We start from the raw sequence: 25,139 nt of genomic DNA, 5'->3' as shown, positions 1-25,139 counted from the left end.
GTGGCAATGCACGCCTCCCTGAATCGCGATGATCAGGTTCTTGTGGTAATACCACTCGTCTGGTGAGCATGCGGAGTGCTTGACTCACCTCCAAGAGTTGAATCTTTACCTGATTCAATTGATCTTGGAATGTCTCTGGAGGATTATGTCCTCCCTGACCACCATCTACCTCAAGAGGTGGTAGACTTCCCTGGGGAATATCTGGATTATTCCCTCTAGGAATTTGAACACCGGTATCGCTGCAGTGGCTGCTGCGGCTGCTGCCGATCTAGTCACCATGGCTTTACAAGTCTTTCCCACAGACGGCGCCAAATGATGCGTCCAAAATCTGCTCAGCCCTTAGATCTCCTTGTGATGACCTGCAAAACGAAAGCGTCAGACGTGGCCCGACCGCGGGGGTCGGGAGTCCACCTCCGAAGGCTAAGTTAGTTGATGAACTTAATCACAAACGGCTCTGCTAGAAGTACAGAGCTAAGGAAAAACGGGAAAAGTGATATAGATCGTAAGCCTCTGATAGTTTACGTCTACCAGTGTGTATGTGGATCTGAGTTCCCCTCACCTCGTAGGCAAGTAAGGTTTATATAGAGTGTACCTTCGAATCTCCTTCGTTGGATGCACTCGAGCCTTCTTCGGGTAGTCGTTGGATCTTAACAGTTAGATCCATTGAGCGATAGACTTCTACTAGTTTGAACTAGTAGAGGACTCCTGAGATAACCTCAAAGTTATTCGATGATTATCCCTTCGATAATGATAAGTGACAGCCGCCAATTTGTGTCTGCCGTCATTAGGGTAATTAACCTAATCCATAAGTCGGATTAGGGCGTGCTTGTAGCTGATTTAGTTTTCTTCCTCAGCAAGCTATCTTCTGGATCCGGTTTGCTCGGAAGCGAGTCGATTCCCTCTGTCTCGGCCGGGGTCAAGGGTTAAACCGAGTACGAACCCGGTTCGATCATATTTCCTCCGTATCATATCTATATGTTAATAAATACGTTTTTGGGTGAATATAAAGAGTACGATACTTCGGTGTAAAAGATTGAGTGGGATCTGTGAGGTTGGTTATTGTAAGGCCTGGCTTGAAGTGCGCGGCTTACGAAAAGGTAAGCGATTAGGTTTACTTTGTCCCTATGCTTATCCCCATCGGGGGAGGGAGTTGGATGTTTGAATAACTCTTCGAGATCTCCCTAGCACATGCTACTATTTTTTCTATGGATGAAGCGATTGGACCAGAAAATATGAAAAGGTGCATTTCATAAAGAATGAACCTTTGACCGATTAGCTAGCAACGGCGAAAGCCAAAAAGCCGCGCCTAGAGCAATACAGCCTTTTGGCTTTTGCTGGTTAGGGCTTTTCTTCGCTCCCTCTTTTTCCAAGAATTCATGAGCCGCTCGGAAAAAGCCTTCCATTTCCGTCAAATGACCCGGCCTCCCTTGGCTCTTCCACTGTCCGGGCTCCCTTTCCTCCCTATGCATGTTAATGCATAGTTCTTATGACTAAATATTAAAAACAATGAAAAACTGCTTTTGTCGATCAACCAAGTTGTTCTCAATCTGGATTAGTCAGAACCAAATCTTTTATGCTGCCTATAGTTGCTAAGGTTGAATTCTGAACAAATAAATGCTCAAATTTTATAGATGGGTAGATGAAGACTTGGACGACTTATATCATCAAAATTTGAACCCTGTACAATTGTAGTATACAAATTCATCTAAGAAAAAGAAAAAGAAATAAATCTAGGGACACATGCTTGTATGGTTATTATTTAAAGTTATAGTTTTAAGTGGTAGAGTCTTCTTTTTCTTTCTATCACTTTCAAGATCCTAATTTAAGATCAGCAGTGGTTTGTTATGAGGGGATAGCAAGAGCGATGTGGGAAGAGAGAGAACTTTTGAAGATTGCGGAAGGGGAAAAAGGTGGCTGATTCAGCTATGGAAACATGAATTGGATACGGAGAGGATGATGAGAGAAGAGAGTTAGGCCCTCCTTTGCATGTATCGTAGGGAATACAAAGATTCCAACTATTGATCTAATGCCAACAACGGGGGCAGTTTCAGCGCATCATGATTCCACAGATGGAGTACGAGGCTCGCTGGGAACAATACAGGTTTGCGCTCATTGCTGGGGAAATTTTTTACACCCTGACAATGAATGATCTTAGACGGGAGGTGGTAAAATCATGGAATTTGAAGCAGGGTGGTGTTATGGAGGATTGTATTCCAACTGAAAGTGATCATGACAACAAAAAAATGGTGGTGATTGAGCTGGAATGGATGGGTTCAAAGGTTGGTGTCTTATTTATGCATTGCAAATTTTTTTTAAGTGGAACGCTGGCTCTTGTGGGAGGATATGAGGGCACTTTTGATGCGGAATTCATTTTGGGCAGTGCTTGGTGATTTTAATGCAGTTTTATTAGCTTCAAAAAGGAGAGGACTTGGAAGATTATGCCTGCCCTTTGATCCTCAAAAGGGGAAATAAGCGTGCACACATCCGTTTTTCAGCTAGGGTAGGGGAGACGAGGTTATGCGCTGGGTAGCACACACATCTGTTTCAGGTACAGAGGCGATGAGGGGTGCTTAACCGACCACCCAACCTAACAGGGCAAGTGTTGGCTCAATGACAGAGTTTCAAGCAATGGTGGATAACTATCATCTCATTCAAACACCATTGAAAGGTAATAAATTTACATGGTCAAATGATTGTAGGAGAGAGAAAGTGATGGTAGTACTGAACGTTTCCTTCAACACAAAGGGGTGGAACAATGCGTTTGGTGACTCTGCATTTGGTGCACTCTAGGTGGCCTCTGATCATTCACCAGCTTCCCTTAAAGCAGAGCAAGGTGAATGATGCATATTTGAAGACATATACAAGAAAGAAGAAGCCCATTGGGCTAGGCCCATCAAAGGCCAAAAGCTACCTCCGAAATCAGTCCATGGCTTTTATGGGCTAGGACTATTTTGGTGGGTTAAAGTTAGCCCACATATTTTAATCTCCATGGTCTAGACCCAAGCCCAAGTCTAGTTTTTGAAAAGTCAATGAAAAGGGTTGTGCTTTGAAAATAAAAAGAACTCATTGTCAAAGGAGTTTTTCCTTGTCAAGAGTTAGGTAGTGATTGAGTTATTAATATGTAGGTGTTAACTAGCGGTTGAATGTTATATTTAATGTTGTTGTCTCTTTAGAATGCTATATAAAGAGACTTATGTAAGAGGGTGGAACACACTCATTATTTGAAAAAATAATCAACATTGCTTTGTTAAGCTATTCTTCTCTTTGGAGAAAACCTTGTGTTTGATTAAGGTAGGTTGGTGTCCGATCCAATCACCTTGCGGTATGAAGCCCAAGTGTTACTTTGTTGTTCTTATTTTTCTCTCAATTCCCTCATATCATTCCTTCAATTTCTTCATCATTGACAAGTCTACTCTAGTGATCTATACTTCAGCCTAATTCCCAACTTCGTTTATAATTCTGCCTCTACTTTGAAGTCCTATTCAATTTGTATTGTTATGCTATTATCCTTGTAATACCACTCTAGTTTTTTGCCTTCCTTGCACATCTGAATTCTGTTCCAACCTAATTCTATCAAATCTGAAATTTATTCCTTGTGAAAGATCCTATTTGGCTACTGTTGTTCAATCAAATACAATACTACATTAGTGAACACCCCCATAACATTCCTTTTAATTTTTTAAAAATGTTTGGATAGATAAGCAAGAGTTCTTGACAGTAGTGGAAGAAACTTGAAAAATTCAGATTACTAGGGATCCTATAAATATCCTAGCAAAGAAGTAAAAATCTGAAACAGATTTTTAGGATTTGAGCAAAATTAAATTTCCAAATTTAAATGACGAGGTGGATAAAGAAAAGGAAAATCTTGAGTGAATTGAAAGATCTATTGATTCGCCAGGAATATCAAATACTTCGTTCAACGAGGAGGCAGATGTTAAAATGGTATAGTGTCAGGAAAACCTATGGCACTGGAAGGCAAAACTTAGATGGGTGAAGGAAGGAGATTGAAGCACAAAGTTTTTTTCATGTCTATGAAAATGCATAGGGCGAAGACATATATTAGAGATCTTACAACTAGGGATGGTGAGAAAATTTAAGGTCAAGATAATTTGAGAAATTTATTATTAAGTTCTATGAGAATTTCCATAAAAGTACAGGTTTTGTGGAGCATCTCAAGAGCTTCTAGATATTATTCTTGAGAAATTATCAAAAGAGGATGTTTCAATGTTGGATTAGGTTTTGTCAAAGGAGGAAATAAAAGAAGCAGTGTGGTTGTTAGATCTAGAAAGTTCCTTAGGTCTATATGGGTTTTCAGCATAGTGAGAAATGTCTCCAAAACTTGGCGATATTTCAGTGTTTTGGTAAGTGGCGACATGAAACCCCTTAGCGTAACAAAATTACAAAATGTCTGTGATATATCGCAATCCAGTCAATTTCGCGCCAATTTACCAGCTATATATACCATTTAAGGGTCGAAGTTTTGCCTCATTTAGGCCAAATTTCGACTCTCAAAACAAAAGCATCTCTCATTTCACTACCTTGATTCTTGTACTTTTTGTGTTGGTTTTCGACTTCTGGTGGTGGTTCTTGCGTGATTATTGCCGGCAAATGCGTGCATCTCGTCAATCAAGTGGGGTTTCGCTTGAATCTTGGGGATTTTCATCTCAAAGGTAATCACAGTTCTCCAAACTTCATTTTTACAAAATACACATTATGGTACAAGTATCCCTTTCGGTGCTGGTTGCAATGATTATGGGTTGACCATGGAGCCAGATGCATTTGTGGAGTCCATCTTCAAATGGGACCTACCACCATCATATTGTACCACCCCCAGATGAGCCTATTCTATATTCGTGTTCTCATTTCCCTCGGATAGGAGTTGTCTAGAGTTTGGATGGCGCGACATACAGAGTTGCAGTTTGCAATTATCTCAACAACCATCAGCAGAGGATGACATGGGGTTAGTATGTATTTATGTTGGGGAAGAACATGATATATAGTATGATGGAGCATCAGTAGGGGATGGATCCACCGAAGCATATTACTTGGTATTGAGATGATGGGATCACTATGTACTTGCCTACACTTGTATACTTGTACTGTTGACCATTGAGATGATGGGATCACTTGTTCTTCTTCTCTTTTTTTTTTTTGGTTGGCAATTTAAGGAAGATCTCTATGTTCTCTTGCATCTTTTGCATATTTTTATCTATTTAAATTCATGGTCTAGACTTCCAGTTTCGCCCGCATACAGGCGGGCATGTACCAATTAAGAACACCCCTTTATGTTTCGTTTTAGGCAAAACTAACACTCCCAGTGTGTTTATTGACCTCAAATTAGGCTAGACACAAAAAACTACCCCAAAATGACCCTGAATCCCCCCTCTCCAAAAAAAAAAAAAAAAAACTGGGGGGGGGGGGGGGGGGAAATTTCACCGAAATATCGAGGTTTCAGGGGTTCTGTTGGGTGGTGAAATGGTGACATAGAGTGAAATTTCGCACTATGGTTTCCAATAAGCTTCTACATAAGATGCTGGGAGATGGTCATTCTCGTAGGATAGTTTTATAATACTAATTCCAAAAGTGCAGGGGGTGAGTAGTGAGTACATTAGACAAATGCAGGTCTATATGTATGGCTAATGTTGACTATAACTTTATAAGGTCCTATAAAAAATTCTTGTAATCAGGGTGGAGGGGCTGTTGCCAAGGCTAATTTTAGAGGAGCAAGGTGCATTTCAGAGTGGGAAGATCATTCCAAAGAACATTGGGTTATCATCCGAATTATTGGATGTGATGCATGCAACAGTGTATGGAGCTGGGATGTGCCTACAGTTAGATGTGCAGAAAGCATACAACATGCTATATTAGGAGTTTCTTTTTGCCATCCTCAAGAAACTCAGTTTCTCATAAAAATGGTTCGGATGGATTCAGAATTTGTTGGAATCATCTAGAATTCCAGGGTTGCTTAATGGTAGACCAGTAGGCTATTTTGGGGTGCAGCGTGGACTACGTCAAAGGTGACCCTCTTTCTCCAGTTCTGCTTATTATTGCTGAGGTGATTCTATGTAGGAACCTGAAGAAAATGACAATATGTGCTGAGCTAAAACCACTGGTTGGACTGAAAGGTGTAGAGGTGCCATTGGTATTATTGTTTGCAGATGATAGTTTCCTATTTGCCAATGCTTTTATGGGGTATGTTACAGATAGCCTCTTTTTTAGAAAAATATCAAGAATTTTTGGTTTAGAAATTAATCTTGAAAGGAGTAAAGTATTCTTTGGGAAGGTGGCTCCAGACGGACAGCATGGGATTGCTGATGTCTTGAAAATTCTGTTTGTTCGTTGCTGAGAAAATACGTAGTAGAGGACTTGTTTAAAGGAAGGGTATCGAAGTAGTGAACATGCTTGATAAGATTAAGTCTAGATTGCAAGGATTGATAGGGCATATGTTATCACAAGTGAGGAGGGTGGAATTGGTGCTGTCTGTAATTTCAAGTCTTCCAATTCACAACTTTGCTCTTTATTGGTGGCCTAGTGCATGAATAAAGATCACAAATAAGTAGATGAGGAATTTTATATGGACAGGGATTATCGAGGAGTAAAAGAAAATAACTGTGAGATGGGAACATGTTTGTTGACCTAAAGAAGAAGGGTGTTTGGGGATTTGAAGGCTAAGGGATGTCAATATGGCATGCTTATCCATTGTGGATGATAAGGCACTTGGATTAAAAAATGGGTAGACTTTTGAAAGCCTGTTTTGTGAATTATGAGGGAGCCTTAAAATCATGATGCATATGTTCGTCAATCTTGCCTGGTGTAAAGAAGCTATGGAACAAGGTGGTGGAGTATGAGCAGTGGATAGTGGGAAGAGGGAATGAGAAATCTTTCGGCATGGATCGGTGGATTAAGTCCTTTAAAATCATCGATGCATTGCAGTTGCCGGCTGAAGCAGTGTAAGGATAAAATGCAAAGGTGAGTGATTTCATCTCTCTCAGTGTATGGGAACTAATGGTGGAATTAGAGGCTATGAGAAATACTGCTGAAATGATCAAAGGTGTTAAAAACCCTATGGGAGGGAGGGAGGATATGTGTCATTTGGGGCTGGAGGCAAATGGTGAGTTCTCCGTGAGGACAGAATGGGAAGGGGCTAGAAGAAAATTCGCGAGGTAGGATGATGTTGAATGGTGTGGAAATCAGGTTTGTCACGAAGATAGGCTATGTTTGGATGGGAACAACTAAAAAAAAAAGACTGTCGTTTGATGTTCGGATTCAAAGAAATAGTTTCCTTTGGGTTCTCAATGCAAGTTGTGTTATGTTGAGGTCGATGAGCTGGATCACCTTTCTGTGAAATGTTCATATGCTAAGGAGATATGGGAAGGAATACTAAATTTATTTGGGGTTGGTTGGGTGGACCATCAATCACTTGAAGACTTATGATGTTGGGGTGTAATAAGAATAAGTCCTCTAATCTGAGATCGGTGTGGTTAAGAGGAATTATTTAGTGCCATATTTTACTTGGCTGCAAAGGAATTCAAGAAGATATGAGGTAAACAGTTTGTATCAAAGGTGAGTGTTGCAAGTGATAAAGAACAGTGTACGTGGTTTGGTCATCATGGCCATGGTGGGAGATCTCGCGAGATCTCGGCGAGATCTTGCGAGATATCTTGTTTTTTTACATAGGCGAGACAAGATGGAGGTCGAGAGCAGAGAGTTGGGATATCTTGCTCGAGATCTTGCCATATCTCGCTCTGAATCTCGCTAGAACTCTTAATTTTTGCCTTTTTTTGTGGATTTCAACTGGATTTTCACTTGCAACTACTCTTAGCATATCTACAACTTCGAAGGAAGATCAATCATTCTCTTTTTGTCTTATGAACTTATGATTTAATGACTTATATAGAACTTCTAATAGTTGTATAATTTTATTATTCTATTCTTGAAAATTGAGATTATGATACTCATATGGATGGAATTTAGATAGCATTTAGGTTATTTGATGCATTTTATACACTTGCTCTTCATTTATATGCCTTAAAGGTTCTATATTACATGTTGTATAACCTTGCATTCCCTAATCCTACAACATTTCGGTTTCACACTATGGGTAGACTTAGAAATCACACATAGGGTTGTTATTTGTCAAATTCAAGGCCACCAATGTGTTCAAAAGACCTTAAATAGGCTATATACCAAGTTTCAACCCAATTGGGACCCTAAAACCCACCAAGATGGGTCACCGAGTTGACGCCAAAACTTGTATATCTCGATCGAGATCTCTCTTTTTCACGGTGGCAAGATCTTGCTCGAGAGCGAGATCTTCTACCATGATCATGGCAAAAGGATGATGTATGGCGTAGCAGGAATTGGTGCAAGCCAGAGATCTAGGGGTGGTGCTGCATGTGAAGGCGTCTAAGTTAGTTCTTTTCATTCCGTATTTTCCTAGGAAAAGAACTGACTTTGAAGCAGAAATGGAAGCAGTGATAAGAGGCTTGGAAATTAGGAAGGAAATGTCCATTGGGAAATTTTGGGTGGAGATAGATTTCGGTAGCAATAATTTTCTTGATATCAAAGAAGAAACCTTTGTAGTTTGTGTTGCAGTGGTTGTGGGTGTACAACCATGTCTTGATGCGGTAGACTGGAAAATTACGCTTTGCTATAGGGAAACCAATGTGGTTGCTGATGTTTTAGCAAAATCTGCTGTGGAGGAGCAATCATTGACTCCAGTACAAACATGGCGAGTAGAGACTGTCCATGAGACAGAAATTAATGCAATGTGTCGACCTCAGTTTAGATTTTCTGATCAGGTTGTAGGTTTCAGATTGGATCCTTGATCAAATAGATGTAACCTGCTTGTATATTTTTTCTTTTCATTAATACTACTGAACTTTTATCTAAAATTTTTTCTCTTTCAAATTCTTTTAATCATTTGGTTTTTTAATTCTTCTTAGTTCTTTCTTTCCTAAGTGAAGCAGATGGGCTATGCTTTGCACAAGTCATGCAACATCATTGTATTTAGCTCAAATTAAGTACCTTGGTTGCAATATCTTTTATAAAAAAATAAATAAATAAATTACAATATGTTTAACCTCTGCTTTGGATTGCACATCTATGTGCATTTGGTGACAAAATGGACAAGATATACTATAGAATCCATAATAAATAAATTTAGATTTGAAAAAGAAAAATGGCTGGACAAATTTTAGATATAGACATATTCAATCATTTATGTGAAATATAGGGATGCAATGTTATTGGCATGGTTAGCATCAAGGAACAAATTTCGGTCGAAACTAGGATTTTGACCCAAGAAAAGGCTGAATTTTTTGTGTTTCGACCTGAATTTCGATCGAAACATATGAGTTTTTTTATTATTATTTCAACCCTAGGTTTCAGGTCTTGTATGACGTCCATTTCATCTGATTCTTGCCTCCTATCTATTTAAAGCATAATAAATACAATGGAAATAGTAATTTGCCAAAAAAAAAAACCATTAAAAATTTATCATTCAGGTATACTAACAAATGATTGGTTCCAACAAGTACAAACTCTATTGCATACAAGTATAGACTCATCAACATACATGAATTGTCTGATAGAATGGTTACTACAACCAGTCAACAAAATAAAATGACCAACTAGATCAACTGTGGTGTCTCACATATATTAAATTGAAGCCCATATATCGTATATACATATATATTTTTTCAAAATACATAATTTAGAAAATAATTATTTAAATAAAAAAATGAAAAAATGGTAGCAAATAATAAAGTTTAACAAAACACAATCATAGATCATAGTCTTAGTCTAAACATATATTAATTTCAAGGCAATACAAGATCATTTAAGGCCTGAACAAAACAAAAACAAATAAATGGGTAGTTTGGAACTGTTGGGTATGGCTCATGCTTTACATTCTACTGCTGCCAGAGTTTCCTTTGTACCTATTGTAGCTTAGGAGGTGTTTAGAGGCAAAAGATGAGCAAAAGAGGTGCTTGAAGGCAAAGGAGTCATGGAAATTAGGTGAAAATGGGATAAAAATCAACAAAAACTGAGGAAAAGCAAGATGGAACGTTGAAATAATTGAAAATTTGGTCAAAACCTTCGAAATGGTCGAAATCTCTGAAATTTCGGTCGAAACCTATAACTTTTTCGAAATAATTGGAATTTCATTTCGGTTTTTAAAAGTGCAAGCATTTCGGTCAAAATTTCGACGAAAATTTCTTCTATGGTTAGCATAATAAATATATTCTTTCAATGTCAAATAAAAATAACAGATTGATTATTCTTTATTGAACAAAAGTTTCAAATAGTAAATATTCAAAAGAAAGCCGCTTGTATTTAGTTGAGATAAGGTTATGGTTGTCTTTATCCAAATAGGGTATGGCTGTGTTTTTTAAGATCAACCACAATATTGGAACTAAAATGAAATGCTTTTTTATATATAGTTAAATCACTCATGATATAAAGTCAACAATCCTCCTTTCTTTCTTTTTTCTGTTGAAAATAGTGTCAACAATTTAAGTAAGTAGCACATAAAAATTTCATTAGAAGATACTAAACCATTTTCTCTCTGTTTGTATATTCATTATATACCTGATCTTTCTTATGAATCTTGGCTCGTAGAAATACTACACATCTGCAGCACGAGAACTTTCACGGCTAGCAGGAGTATGTCAGGCTCCAATTGTACAACATTTTGTTGAATCTAATTTGGGTTCAACTATAATAAGGTGCTTTGATCAAGAAGAGAGGTTTATGGATAAAAATCTCAAGCTAGTAGATGGGTATTCCCGACCCAAGTTTCATATTTCTGGTGCAATGGAATGGTTATGCTTCCGCATGGATATATTGACATCTATTACATATGCTATCTCTTTGGTTTTTTTGATCTCAATTCCTAAAGGAGACCTAAGTCCTGGTAAAAAGTGAACTTAATATTTAAAAAATAATAATTTTATAGACATAATTGGTTGTTTGTATGAAGTTTGATTGTTATTTTTTCTCAATTGAAGGAGTATTGGGTTTAATCGTCACGTATGGGCTTGGTCTTAGCATGCATGAAGTCATATGGAATCTTTGTAGTCTGGAAAATAAAATCATATCCATTGAGAGGATATTGCAATATGCTTGCATTCCTAGTGAACCATCTCTATTTGTAGAAGAAAATAAGCCAAGTCATGATTGGCCATCAAAAGGAAAAGTTGATATTGTTAATCTTCAGGTTAGTTTTTATTTCTTTACATATTTCGTTGTTTTATAGAATGACATCTTTAAAGCCTAGCTACCATACTTTACACTCTTCTGAAATTTCTTTAAACTTCATTTGATTATTTAATGTGTATGTAGGTCCGGTATGCCCCACACCTGCCTCTTGTTTTGCATGATCTTACATTCACTTTCAACGGAGGCATGAAGATTGGCGTTGTTGGGCGAACTGGAAGTGGTAAATCAACTCTTATACAAGCTTTATTCCGTGTGTTAGAACCTGCAGCTGGTCAGATTTGGGTAGATGATATTAACATTTCTACGATTGGGCTTCATGACTTGCGGTCAAGATTAAGTATCATTCCGCAAGACCCTACAATGTTTGAGGGGTCTTTACGAAGTAATCTTGACCCTCTTGAAGAACACACAGATGAACAGATCTGGGAGGTGGGTATTTTTTAATATTTGTTTGATAGATAGTTTTTAATCAATGAAGAAATCATATGGGCAAGCATATTGCTTAATGATTATTCACACACAAATCCAATCACATTGCTGTAGACGAATTGTTACATGCATCCCTATGAATTCATTTCTTGTGATTATCTTCTTTATGTTTACAATTTTTTTCAGCTTTTACTGAAAATTCTTTCTATTAACAGACTGAAATCATTTCACACGAACACACAAAAAATGCATTTCATTTGATCCATTGAATCACCAGTGGAACAAATTTGGCCTATGAGATTTGTTAGTTGGGACTTGAAAAGTGCAGAAATTTACCATCTGGTTTTCCTTTTCCACATAGTACATATTAGTTGTTCTGTTTAATATCATCTTGGATAATCAAGCAATCTGCTGAGTTGATATCAACTACTTGTTGGCTTAGGCTTTAGATAAATGTTAGCTTGGTGATGATATTCGAAAAACAGAAGCAAAGCTGGATTCTAGAGGTCAGTTCTTCTTCTTCTTTTCTTTTTTTTTTTTTTTTTTGGGGGGGGGGGGGGTTAAAGGTTTGTCCTTCTCTAACTGTATGATTCCATCATCATATATATATATATATAACATTTAGCATGGACTTGTATTACCATCTGATATATTTAACATCTACAACACAACACAAATCTTAACCCCCAACCCCAAAAAAAGGTAGGGAAGTAAATGAAAAATAAGATCCTAAATTAATATCACATTGTTATATGGTGAATATTGCAATGACTGAGAATGGTGAAAATTGAAGCATGGGCCAAAGGCCGCTAGTTTGTTTAGGAAGGGTATTACTTAAGAGGAGTAAATTGTTGGTGCTTGATGAAGCAACTACATTAGTGGATGTTGCGACTGATCGTCTAATCCAGCAAACAATTAGTCAACACTTCTCCAAGTCTACTGTCATCACAATCGCAAATAGGATAACATCAATTCTTGATATTGATATGGTCTTCCTCCTTGATGATGGTTAGTAGGCTCTAATTAATAAACCAAATGTTTAGTTTAATTTGTTAATACAATTTTCTCATTAATATAATCTAATTGACACGTTTTCTTGCTTCAAACAGGTAAAGCACTAGAATACGATTCTCCAGCCAAATTGCTAGATAACAAATCATCATCATTTGCAAAGCTTGTTAAGGAGTATACTCAAAGATGTAGTTCATCATCGTGAAAGCTATTGAGTTTCTTTTTGTTGAAATTAGTAAGTTTTGGACGTTTAAAGTAGGCTACATTAGATTGATCTGTGTTACCATTTTGAATAAATCAGTGGCAGCATGCTTTTGTTTGACATTGCTGTTCAGTTGTAAATGTTAAGGTAGAATAGAAGATGAGGAGGGGAAAAATTCTTCGTGCATATTTAGGAGTGTAGTATTCCAATGGTTTCTGTAGACCTCCATGAAATCTACCACATTGCACATTTCATGGAGAAAGATGTCCTTGTTACAATAAGGACTAAACACCATCTTTTATCTTTCATGGGAGGCCAAGGTAACTAGACTTCAATGGCATAATATTCTTTCAGAGTTTGCTTTGAGCATAATTCTCACTTGCTATATCAATCATCAAAATAACAATAATGATTATTGCAAAAGTTATCAGCATCACTGTTCGAGGAATTCATTGTTTTGAATCCCTTTTATTATTCAAACATCAATTTACCTATAAAATGTAATATACATAATTAGGATAGAGCGTCAAATAGAAATTTTGCTACATTAATTATCTATCTTTTATTGGAAGTCAAATTTTCATAGAATGACAAGCGTGCCATATCCCAAGGACCAAGGGATATGAATACTTTGTAATTAACTTTTGGAACTAAATACCTTATAATTAAATGGTTTCATGAAATCAAAACTTCAGTGGATCTACCTTCAAAAATAATTACTCACGTTTATCTGAAGCCATCGATTATTTTTTGTGTTCTTAAATTATTTTTCTCCGACTTTTATAATAAATATATTTCTGAGTTTTCCTTCTTTTCAAAAATTTCCTTCCATTGTCATGCAATCGAATCTAAACTAAGAAACTCAATTTGAATTGTTCTTGTAACCAACCTCTTTTTTTTTTTTTTTTTTTTTGGGGGGGGGTGGGGGTGGGGTAGGTTCTTGTAACCAATCATGTGAGAGGTTATTCTAGCCTAAACAACATATGGCTGAGAATTTTTTTCATAATATCTGCAAAATTAAAATAACACTTCATTGACGAAATCTTGTTGTAGAGAATTTCTGATCAACCGATTTTGGTAATTGGAAATGTCTAATGAATCAGTGATCTAACTTTTCGATAAGGCATAGCCTGGCTCATGGCGATTACTCCGAAAAAAAGAGGGTTTAAATTCTTTTCAATCAACAGTCCAAAGAGGAAGAAGAACAGATCTAGTCTTGAAAAGGAAAACCAATGAACTAATACAAAGGTATTTTTGCCATTTGAAATTTTGAATGATGAATGAAGGTCTTTTTAATAAGTAAAAAATGGTGTTCTTGGGTAATGATCATACCCTCCACACACAAGTTGCTTTTGAAAAAAAAAATCATTACCCTCCACACGATTTAGGGTTCTTCACATTACCAAACAACAATGGAGTCCTACCATGCATAATGAAACCTAAAACTTGCCAACTCAAGCAGAGGTAGGACAGGTTTTCCATCTAGCTGAATGGAGATTGAGAGTTTGGTTTAATGGTCGCAAGATTTCTCTTTTTCACATGGAAAACAGGTAAATGAAAAAAATATGTTTGGTCATTTACAAAAATACCAGAAAAACCCTTATTTATTTAGTTGGTATTATATTAAATTAAAGACCACCTCCATAAGGCAAACTCAATCGCACAAATGCTAAGTCTGGACTCATTCTGTTCCTTGGTTCAATTCCACCATGACAAAGTTCATTCTATTGCTTGTACTTCTGATAATGACAAATCTCAGAGTAAGAACAATAATTTTTTCAACTTATCAAGTTCAAATGATTCTTTTTTTTATCAAAACATTTCAAATGATTATTGCTAGCTTGCTTGATTTGTTTACTTGGTTATATTTTCAATGACATTTCAGGGTTTTAAGGCTAAAGATTCATTCTCACAATATTGGGAAGAACATATTGGTTTATCAGATCCTCCACATTGGCTAGCTGCAAAGGCTTCTCCATTAACCTTCCATGAGGTAGCAATGTTCATGAAACTTATGGATGAAGATGAATTGGCTTCTCACCTACATTCATTTTGCATGCAAGCTAATGTTGCTTGTTCTTCAAATGCGTTGGTAAAGAAGGCAATAGACAATGCAACCCTTCCACCAATAGCCCAATGGAATGCTTTCAAAGTAGAATATGAAAAAGTCCCAAAAGAAACACCCTTATCAGTAGCTAGGCAAGGGGGATTGCCATATTTTCGAGAGTCAATGGTAAAAGAGGGAGGTTTCATTTTGGTCCCAGATCTAAGAGACCCAATATCACTGAAATCTTTCTTACCACGAGCTCTGACAACAAAAGTCCCATTTTCCATTTCCCATATTGAAGAGTTAAAGAAGCTTTTTGGTGTAATGGATGACTCGATCATGAATAAGTACATTCGAGACACTCTTGAGACATGTGAGAATAGTCCCTTTGTAGGTCATGAGAGCACTTGTGTGGTCTCAGCTGAGGATCTCATTGATTTTATTGCAGCAAATCTAGGGGCTTGTGTAAATACATGGAGTACTAAGAGCATTGAAGGATCTTATGAGAATGTTAGTATCGGAGCTATGAAACTCATTCATGCAAACTTCTCTGAACCACCAGCCTTGTGTCATAGTATGCCATTCCTATATCAAGTCTATTATTGCCATATTTTACAGAAAGTAAAAATATATACTGTTGATATACATGCACAGAAGGAAGTAAATCAGGCAATCATGGCATGCCATTATGATACATCCAGTTGGAATCCTCACCATATTGCTTTTAAGCGTCTGGGTTTTGGCCCAGGCCTTATTGAAGTCTGTCATTGGATAACTGAGAATGGAATAGTTTGGATAAAAAGACTAGAGGCTTAACTACATTTGAAGATTGTACTACCTACCAATTCTCTTTTTACTTTTGATATTCTTTACTTTTCTCAATTTTCTAGTTTTATTTTGAATCCTTCCCCTGTGAACTGCATTTCAAGAGTGGCTTCATGGTTCCTGAGTGCACTTTTCTTATAATAAATAGTCTATACAGTAATGGAAAGACTATTATTTATGTGGTATATCTTTACTGAAATTGCTTCAGTGCTCTACGAGAATTACGCAGCACAGCGCTGCCTAAGGTCAAGATAGAAATTTGTGATCAAGATAAAATCTCGACTACTTGTTTCGCCTCGTTTGGCATAAATGATCTTATTTTTTTGTAAAGTTTTAACTGCAAAATGAGTGGTCAAAATTTTGTGGCGACCCCAAGTTTTGATTTCAATCGTAAACTGTACTATGTTACGCATTTATTGAACAGCACCCAAGTAGAGCTCACTCGTCATTATTGTAAATTGTAAATCATAAAAAGATCGTATCACCCAGTGCCAAGGTCATTAACCGTTCACAAGATGAATGGGTGAAATGCTTACGTTAAGATCTTGCACGGTTAACATTAACCATACGAATAAGGAAAACTCTGCCCATTTCATTAAAACTAAAAGTAAAACTCAAAAAATACAAATATTCAAATTGTGGACATTCTTGACTTTGTTTTGGATATGTAACTAACTTATCAAACCAGAAAGAGCTAGAGCAAAAAGCAGCAAAGAAATTAATGCTTTTTTAGCAATAACACCAACAACTATTCTATGCCAACAACTACTTCACGACAGAAACCATGAAAACTCGTCCAGACCCTTTAACGGTATAGAACTGTTCTCTACAGAAAATGAGGTCATGAGATCGACCATGAAGACAACCTTCGAATACGGTCCATTGCAGGTCCTTCCCATGTATACAAAAGACTAATGGATCTTCCTCGTTGTTATGAGCCATCCTGCAAAAAATGATAACCTGGATTGATGGTGAACTAGATTAAAGAAGAATAGAAGAGAAGATTGATGGTGAACTAGATTAAAGAAGAATAGAAGAGAAGTAGGAGAACATGAGGAATAAGCATCTCGACTGAAGCTAGACTAAAATCACCAACCCTAAAGATATCACAACCGACCCTAAAAATCTCATAGATGATTGGAGACAAAAACCAACCTTCTTCAACCAGCAAAATGTGGAGGTTTACTAGAAGAAAAAAGGATCAAGAACAAGCCAAGATTTCATTGTTTTCCAATTTCAGACTCCATAGTCGAAACAGAATAACATCCGCATATGTTTGTCCTACGATTGGGAGGACTCTCTTACTAAGTCTGATTTTTCTCTTACTCTCCTAAAAAAAGGTGAGAGGAGTTGTTTATTCGAGTGGCAGCACTAGTTTGAGAAGTTATTTTAAACTCTATAATAAGACATATTAGTGAATGCAGCTTTACGTACCCCTTAGTCCATTAATTACGAAGTGCACTGTCTGCGATAGAGGAGTTGATTGATCTTGGGGGTGAAAATGCACGTGTGAACTATTCCGGGCGTTTAAATACCTTAAAGTAAATATCAAACACCACGACGGCACGTCTTGACCCTACCAATTTTTGTTCATGTATCACTCTACTGATGTACATAATTGTGTCTTTTAACAAGGAGATCATTCATGCCATTTGAAACAAAATAAGTTCTAATATTCAATATATATTGTTTTGTTCTACTTGTCGTATATGAGCGCCTATGATATCATTATGTCTAACATATGTATACCTTGCATTCCATTTAATTATGCTCAACTCATTGCAATCCTTAATAGAGGTTTTTTTAAGGATCCGAATTGTCGCATCCACTCAGCCAATACCCATTTACCCAAATATCTGAGGTGTAATCCACAGTTCCAAAGATCAGGTCTCAAACAATCACCATCCATTCCACACAATAGTCTAATCATGAGCAAGAATAAATCAATGTAACAATATTATTAAAGAAATAAATCAAATGTTAAGGATCTCATAATGATCTCAAAACAGAATCAGAGTGCGGAAGAGATGTCAAATCTAAAGTATACAATTGGAAAGAATAAATAAAGATCAAAATTTCCTAATTGTTACACTAGGTATGTATCCTTAAGAAAAATACAATTTCTAAAATTCAAAAATCTCCGTATCACTAACTGTATAGATTAGCTCATAAGTCAAACTAAGTTTGGTACATGCCAGTCAAGATACGAACATTATTCACTATGAACGTTATAGTCCTCAAAATGTTGTACACCGTATGGATCAATCGTCGGTGTCTCGTATTTTTGTATTTCTGTAACATTTGGATCTGCAGCAAAGTCTAAAGCAATAATTTCCCGAAGGGTGAGCTCAAAAAAACTCAACGAGCAATTCAAAAACAAATAACTATTATCACAGTCCAAATCAATACATCACATGGTGCAATATGACAAGAAGTAGAATGCAAGTATGCAACTATACTCTAACAAATTCTAGTCTCTAATAGTAGACACACACTAAGATAGAACACCATCTTCCTTTAGGTAGGTCTCGTCACTCTGATCTCTCATGGATTGATTACCGGTTTTGAGATCCCAAGTAAGAGATCAATGCATCATTTTCAGATTATCACCATAGTTGGGGTTAAGGTCACCACTCTTTGACCACACCATTGGCATGAGAGCTGACGCGTGACAAGGATAAGCCTAACCCAATGCAATTTCCAAATTATATAATTTCCTGGTTCAATTCAGATTTAATCCAAAATGGAGTCAATCAAGTGAAAAATAAATTCTCTTGGACAGCTAGAATGGGAGGGTAGATACTTGAATCTACATGAGATTCAACGTATGGCCAACCCTGGACTTTTTCTTCTTCATGCTGAACTATATGTTTATAACAAACTCTCTTCAAAATTTCTTGGACTAGTATGGAATCCCTGAACTAGAAGTTACAGTTAGATTTCTTTAGTTTAACCAAGATGCCAATATAGAAATCTTGAACATCAAACTAAAGGTCTATCTCTAGCATTGAGAGGCAAAGTTTTGATCATGGTTTTGGTTTTAAATCTCTGAAGTTTCTCCTATTCAAGTCTTAAGATCAGAATAGAACTTAGCTTTCCAATTGAATTGTTGCGATCACAATAACTTAGGCGGAAATGCCAAGGTCAAAGGAAATTTGAACAAAAATATTGAATTGGGGACTGTATTAAAAAGGGTAGGGCACATCAATATAAATACCTTTAACACCTCAATCGACACTAAATCTAATGAACTATGGATCTAAGTAGGGGTGAAGTCATTTTTCTTGGATCTTTCATCTTCCATGTAACTGAATAGCTTGCTGTATGTCATGCTACTAATTGACTTTATAAAACACTCTTCATCTTCTCTTTTTTTTCTCCCTCTCTCTCTCTCTTCTTCTTTTAAATTTAAATTATGATTGATAGGTAGTCTCTTCTTATGCATTTTTTTTGGGGTAAAACCTCATAATCTATCCACTTAAGTTCACTCATGACCCCACATTTAGTAAGATCTAAGTTAGAAGTCTTATAATATTCTCTATTCTCATTGTGATAGTTCTAATTTTTTTTATATCTATACATAGTATTTTTATGATGGTGGTACTAACTTTTAATGTATTGTTATAACAAACATTATGTCATTACTAGCTTGTTCATCTAGTGATTTTATTTTCATCTTCAAACTTGATTCAAGAATTTACCTCCTCACATAGGTTGTTTATCTATCACATGGCTTATGATACATGTACTTGGTAATACTACCCTATTAGCCTCAACGGATATACATCCAAAGCATAACTTTTTTACCTCGGTCATATTTTATGGTGATACAAGAGGAATTCTATTTCAAATTTTCAATAGTAGATCCATGACATAGTAAATAAGATATATATATATATATATATATATATATATATATATATATATATATATATATATATATATATAATAAATCAACTTTCATTCAAGACTCAAAAATCCACAAAGTGAAAATAGGCTAATTTATCATATCTGAAACAGACAAAACCTTCAAGGTCAGGCGGTCAACCACGCTATTAGTTCGATACTCAACCTGAGAATGTAAACACTTATAACCGATAAGTGTTCTACTACTTGTAGATTATATTCCCTATAATCCTAAGATGACAAAATTTGGTGCTAGACTGGATACACTTTAGAATTGGCCAAATAAAAACTGTTTTGGCAGAGCTTGAAAATTTAGCTGCCAAAATTTCCTTGAAAGACAACAATCTTAAATTTACTATCTAAATAGTTTCTCACCAATTGCTGTTATGATAAAAAAAATTTGAATTTTCCTCCTCTCAAAAGTTTTCCATCCATGAGCAATTATTTTAGTCCACACATCTCAAAATTGGTTGTAGAAGTGCAGTTTGAAATTTTTTTTTTTTTCCATACCTAACCATGTGAAATGTTCTCTGCACATTAACCTAGAAAAAGGTATGATTCAGGTTCATCACAAAAGAGGATAATCAATAAAACTTCATGCCATTAGGTATTACAGAGGAATTACATGATGCAAATGTTCAATTCCACCATGATACATCCCATTCTGTTGCTTGAAATTTTGATGGTAGCATATTTTAGTGTAAGCAAATGATTCTTTTTCTTATCTATTCATTTCAACATGGTACTATTTGTTCCGGATTTTATCATAATTAGTTCTTACGTTATTTCCCATTACAATTCAGGGTTTTCAGGCTAAGAATGATTTTTCACAGTACTACTGGGCAGAGCATATTGGTCTTTCATATGCTCCAAATTGGTTGACAGAAAAAGCATCTCCATTAACCTTACACCAAGTGGATATATTTATGAAACTAATGGAGGAAAACAAATTTCCTTCCCAGCTTCACTTGTTCTGTGTTCAAGCTAATATTGCTTGTTCTACAAATCTACTGGTGAAGAAGGTAATGAGCAACACAACTCTACCACCAATAGCACAGTGGAATGCTTTCAAAGTAGAATATGATAAAGTTCCAAACAAAATACCCATGTCAGTTGCACGCCAGGGGGGATTGCCTTATTTCCGGAAGTCAATGGTGAAAAAAGGAGGCTTCATTTCTGTTCCTGATCTAAGGGATCCACTGTCATATAAGTCATTCTTACCACGACCCTTGGCGTCAAAAATCCCATTTTCCTCCACCCACATCAATGAATTGAAGCATCTTTTTGGTGTCATGGATAAATCAAAGATGGAGAAATATATTAAAGACACCCTTAAGACATGTGAGAATCGTCCCATTCGTGGTGATCAGGTCACTTGTGCGATTTCCGCCGAAGATCTCATTGATTTTGTTATTGGAAAACTAGGGCACCGTATAAGTGTATGGAGTACTGAAAATATTGAAGGATCTTATGAAAATGTTACAGTTGGATCTGTGAAACTCATCTATGCAAACTTCTCTAAACCACCAGCCTTATGTCACAGTCTACCATTCCTATTTCAAGTTTACTATTGTCATGTTTTAGAAAAGGTAAAGGTTTATGCAGTTGATATATATGCTCGAAAGAAAGTAAATCATGCAATTATGGCTTGCCACTATGAGACATCAACCTGGAATCCAAAGCATCTTGCTTTTAAGCTTCTAGGTTTTGGCCCAGGCTTAATTGAGGTCTGTCATTGGATAACTGAGAATGGACTGGTTTTGGCAAAGACTTCAGGTTGAGCAGCAACTGGAGATTCTATCTCCCCAGTTCTCTTATCTGTGTAGTGTGTTACTTCTTAGCTATTCAAATGATAAATAACAACTTTTGTTTTCTTATTGTGCCTTGCAAGCTAGGTATAATTTATTGAATTAGTAGTTGAATATGGATTTTTCACTTTCTTTAGGCCATTTGGTCAGAATGGTTTATAATCGTTACCAATAGATTTTTATGTATATTATCCAAATAGTTGAAATTTTATGATGATGTGGTGAACAGAAAAATCAGTTTCTGTATTTAAGTTGTTTTTGTGTTTGACCTGCTATTGTTCTTCATATTATGAACAGCAGATTGTTGCTTAGTTGTCTTTCAAATATAATATCTAGTCAATCTCCTCTTTCAAATGAGAATGCCCTTCCTTGGGGTACCTACAGAAGGACCATCACAGTATGACAGTATCTATCAAGATTAAAAATGACACAGTATCAAATCAAGAATGCTGACAAACTAGCAGGCATTTTTAACAGGTAAATGCTGCTATGGTTGAATGGTGGCTGTCATTAATAAATTTGTACTATTATTGGATGATACTTCATTCATCTGGTTAGATCAATTTAAGACGATGAACAAGTTGTTGCCACAGTGACAGTTATTTTATAATTAGCCATTTGAATCACTATTAATTGTCAGGGCATGCACATAACAAAGAACATTAAAATAAATGTTTGTAAAAGTGTTGATTACAATTGAGACAAGTTTGATCAATACCAAACTACAAATTCAAGTGTATGGCAAGTACTATGTCAAATCTGTTATCTTGATTCAGCTATCACAGGCAGTTTTTCGTTCATCAGAGAGTTACCCATCTGGAAAATTTAGCATCTACTAGAACAGATGAATTTCTAGGTTAATAATTCACAACCACCTGAATGGATGCTAAGTTCCCATGCTTTTGTTCTTTCTTGTATAATCTCTCTTAAAATGTATTAAATAAAATTCATAAAGACCCAGAATACCGCTATCCGCTACCCCAATGCTTGATCCCTGGTTTCTGAAGTAGCGTATGAAGGTTTTAACCATCAGAACAACTAGGGTATTGGTTTTGGTCCAGTGTTTAATAGTTCTCTCTGACCTTAAGTAACTCCTTGGGCTTTTGATATTCTATACTTCTCTCTATTTTCTAGTTTTATTCTGAATCCTACCCTTTGAGCTACATCCCAAGAGCTGCTTCATGGTCACTAGAGTGAATATTTCTTTATAATAAAAGCAACTTCTACATCCAGTGAAGGAGTAATCACGTCTCTTCTCCTCCAGTTTGTGTTTTACCCCCCATGCAGCAAAAGCATTTCCCTCTTTCCTCTCCATTCCTTTCCTAACGCAGCATCAAAGCCTGGTTAACATTGTTGTCCAGCTTCAATGTCATAGTTCTCCATCAATGTAACCTCCTTAATCCCTATTTAACCGCCTGTAATGTTTCACATTAGCCACTTTGTTACCAACAAAATGGAAATCGACCTCAATATGACTCGCTCTTTTAATTTTGATTTTCCTTCTTCATAGCATCATAACATATTATCTAAACCATTATTTTTCAGAATTGAGGTTTGCCTGAGTTAGCTTACACACCTTGACGTGATCAAGAGGATAAATTTTAAAATAATTAAATATAAGATAGAATTTAGCCATCGACCTGAAAAAAAAAAATCAAACTCCTTACTTCAGATGTAAACCAGGCTTTTAATTCATTAATTCATTCATACATTATTCAATCTGCGAGCATTTCTGATATCATAATGCCAACATGAAAACATTTGAAGAACATTATTACGAACAGCCGGTCGATACCGAAGAACTCAAGAAATACAGGTGCAAATGCCATGAGGTGTGCAACCTACGTTTACAAAGCCAGCTTTCTTGCAGCACTCATAGCATTCAGTTGGTGACACGCATGGGGTACCATCACAAGGTGGTTTCGTTAACGCCATTGTTTCTCCTGATTTCATTTAGACTTGTAAGTGCGAGAGAGAGAGAAAAGCCAAAATAACAAGTGTTCTCCAATAGAAAAAATAACAAGTATTTGGCTAATTTGAACATTTTAATCTAGAGAATCAAAGAGAACCACTTCTCCAGTGGCAAAAATAACAAGTATTTGGATAATTAGGATAAATTAATCTTGAGAACCACTTCTACAATAGCAATAACAAGTATTTGGCTTATCAAAGTATCTTACCTTCTGTACTTCCTATAATTATTGATACAATCTTAGTCTTTACGTAAAATTACTGTTGTTCTCCGTAGTTAAGATTCATTAGCTAACTAATGTTGTGACATCTTTGTATCCTTCAAAAAACCTCAACATAACTTTATTGTTACTACTTATTTACTCTTCATGTCAAGTTATAATACTATCCTTAGTACATCAAGAATATTAGCCCTAAACCTGAGACAAGGATTTTGAGATGAATGACAACAAAAATGGATGCATGGACAAAATAAATGAACTGCATACAACCAACTAGCTTTCGGTTTGGCTCTCCCATGCATGAACTTGAAGCTTAACTCATCAGGTCCAGTTCTTTGAAAACCAAATGACCAAATATAAGAAAATAAATGGGTATCTTATATAGGGTAATAAATGAGGGTAATATCGTTTTTTGGCTTCTTAATTCTAACAATGGACGGAAGAGACACTACACACAACATTAACAGCCCCTTATCACTGTTAGAAATGCAGGGACCAACATTAATTTCATAGAGAATAGGATTTGACCAGTAATAAACTATAATATGGGGCATCAATGATTATCCCTTTAAATTAAAAAAGGGTATAGGTTCCTCACTTCGTCTCCAATGACTTGAAAACAATTGGAGGAAACAAGGACTGAGCAGGCAAACACCCAAAACTTTGAGCTCTAGCTGTTTCGTTAGTTCTTTGAACTAACTGGAGAAGTTGATCTCTGGTCACTTTTCAATTATTTTTGGCAACAAGAAGGAGATTAACTTACCGGGCATTGATATGAGAGCGAAGACAAGAACAGCAGCAACAAGGAAAAGCTTGGAGTTTGCCATCTCTCCGTGATCTATTCAGTGTTCAAGGGCAAAGCCTGGGGTTTGCTGGTTTCTATATGATCACAATCTGGTGTGGGTTTGTTAAACATTTCTAGCTTCCTGGGTTTTATAGGAAAAATCTTGCTAGAAACCATATGGAAAATCTTCAATATTTATTTCTCTATTAAAGAAGAAATCTATTCTGTTTTCTTATTTAATCTTCACGTAATATCTTACTATTAATATCCTTAAGATTCAATGGATGAACACATGAACAGAATCACCTTAGTTTAATCTTGATGATTTAAAACTTCATTCTTTTTTCAATCACAGATGGTATAAGATCTGGTTGCTTATTTTGAAGAGACTTCCAAACATTTTTCTTTGGGGGAAGGAGAAAAGGAAATCAAATACATTACCTAGATAGGTTATGGAGACAATCTCTCCTAGCAAATCTGGATTGTTATGTTTAGATTTGGCTGGATATTGGTGTTTATGTTATTGAGAAATGAATACAAATAAATACTAATGGGAGATAAACTTTCTCTATAAGAAAAGAGATTTATCTGGAATGGAAGATTACACTGAATGAGAAACTGCCTATAATAAAAAATTACAATGAGAGAAATACCATATAATAGAAGTTTACAATAAGAGATCTACTTAGAATGGAAAATTACAATGAATTTA

The 25,139-nt window shown here is 36.1% G+C and overlaps 1 pseudogene across 1 annotated transcript in view; it reads left to right on the top strand.

The window, feature by feature from the left end:
* Positions 1–13,081, top strand: part of LOC148998898 (ABC transporter C family member 3-like) — a 30,020-nt pseudogene extending 16,939 nt beyond the window's left edge. Inside the window, exons 5-10 of the transcript XR_016171088.1 lie at positions 10,624–10,918; positions 11,013–11,221; positions 11,347–11,652; positions 12,095–12,153; positions 12,416–12,660; positions 12,762–13,081. The product of XR_016171088.1 is annotated as an ABC transporter C family member 3-like (transcript). The remainder of the gene's footprint in view (positions 1–10,623; positions 10,919–11,012; positions 11,222–11,346; positions 11,653–12,094; positions 12,154–12,415; positions 12,661–12,761) is intronic.
* The last annotated feature ends 12,058 nt before the right edge of the window (positions 13,082–25,139 follow it).

The sequence above is a fragment of the Hakea prostrata genome, unplaced genomic scaffold (assembly GCF_041222555.1).
Source record: "Hakea prostrata isolate BN-2017 unplaced genomic scaffold, UWA_Hpros_2 contig_100, whole genome shotgun sequence".
Classification (NCBI taxonomy): domain Eukaryota; kingdom Viridiplantae; phylum Streptophyta; class Magnoliopsida; order Proteales; family Proteaceae; genus Hakea; species Hakea prostrata.
The sequence above is the reverse complement of the archived record's forward strand: the minus strand, read 5'-3'. Positions and strand labels throughout refer to the sequence as shown.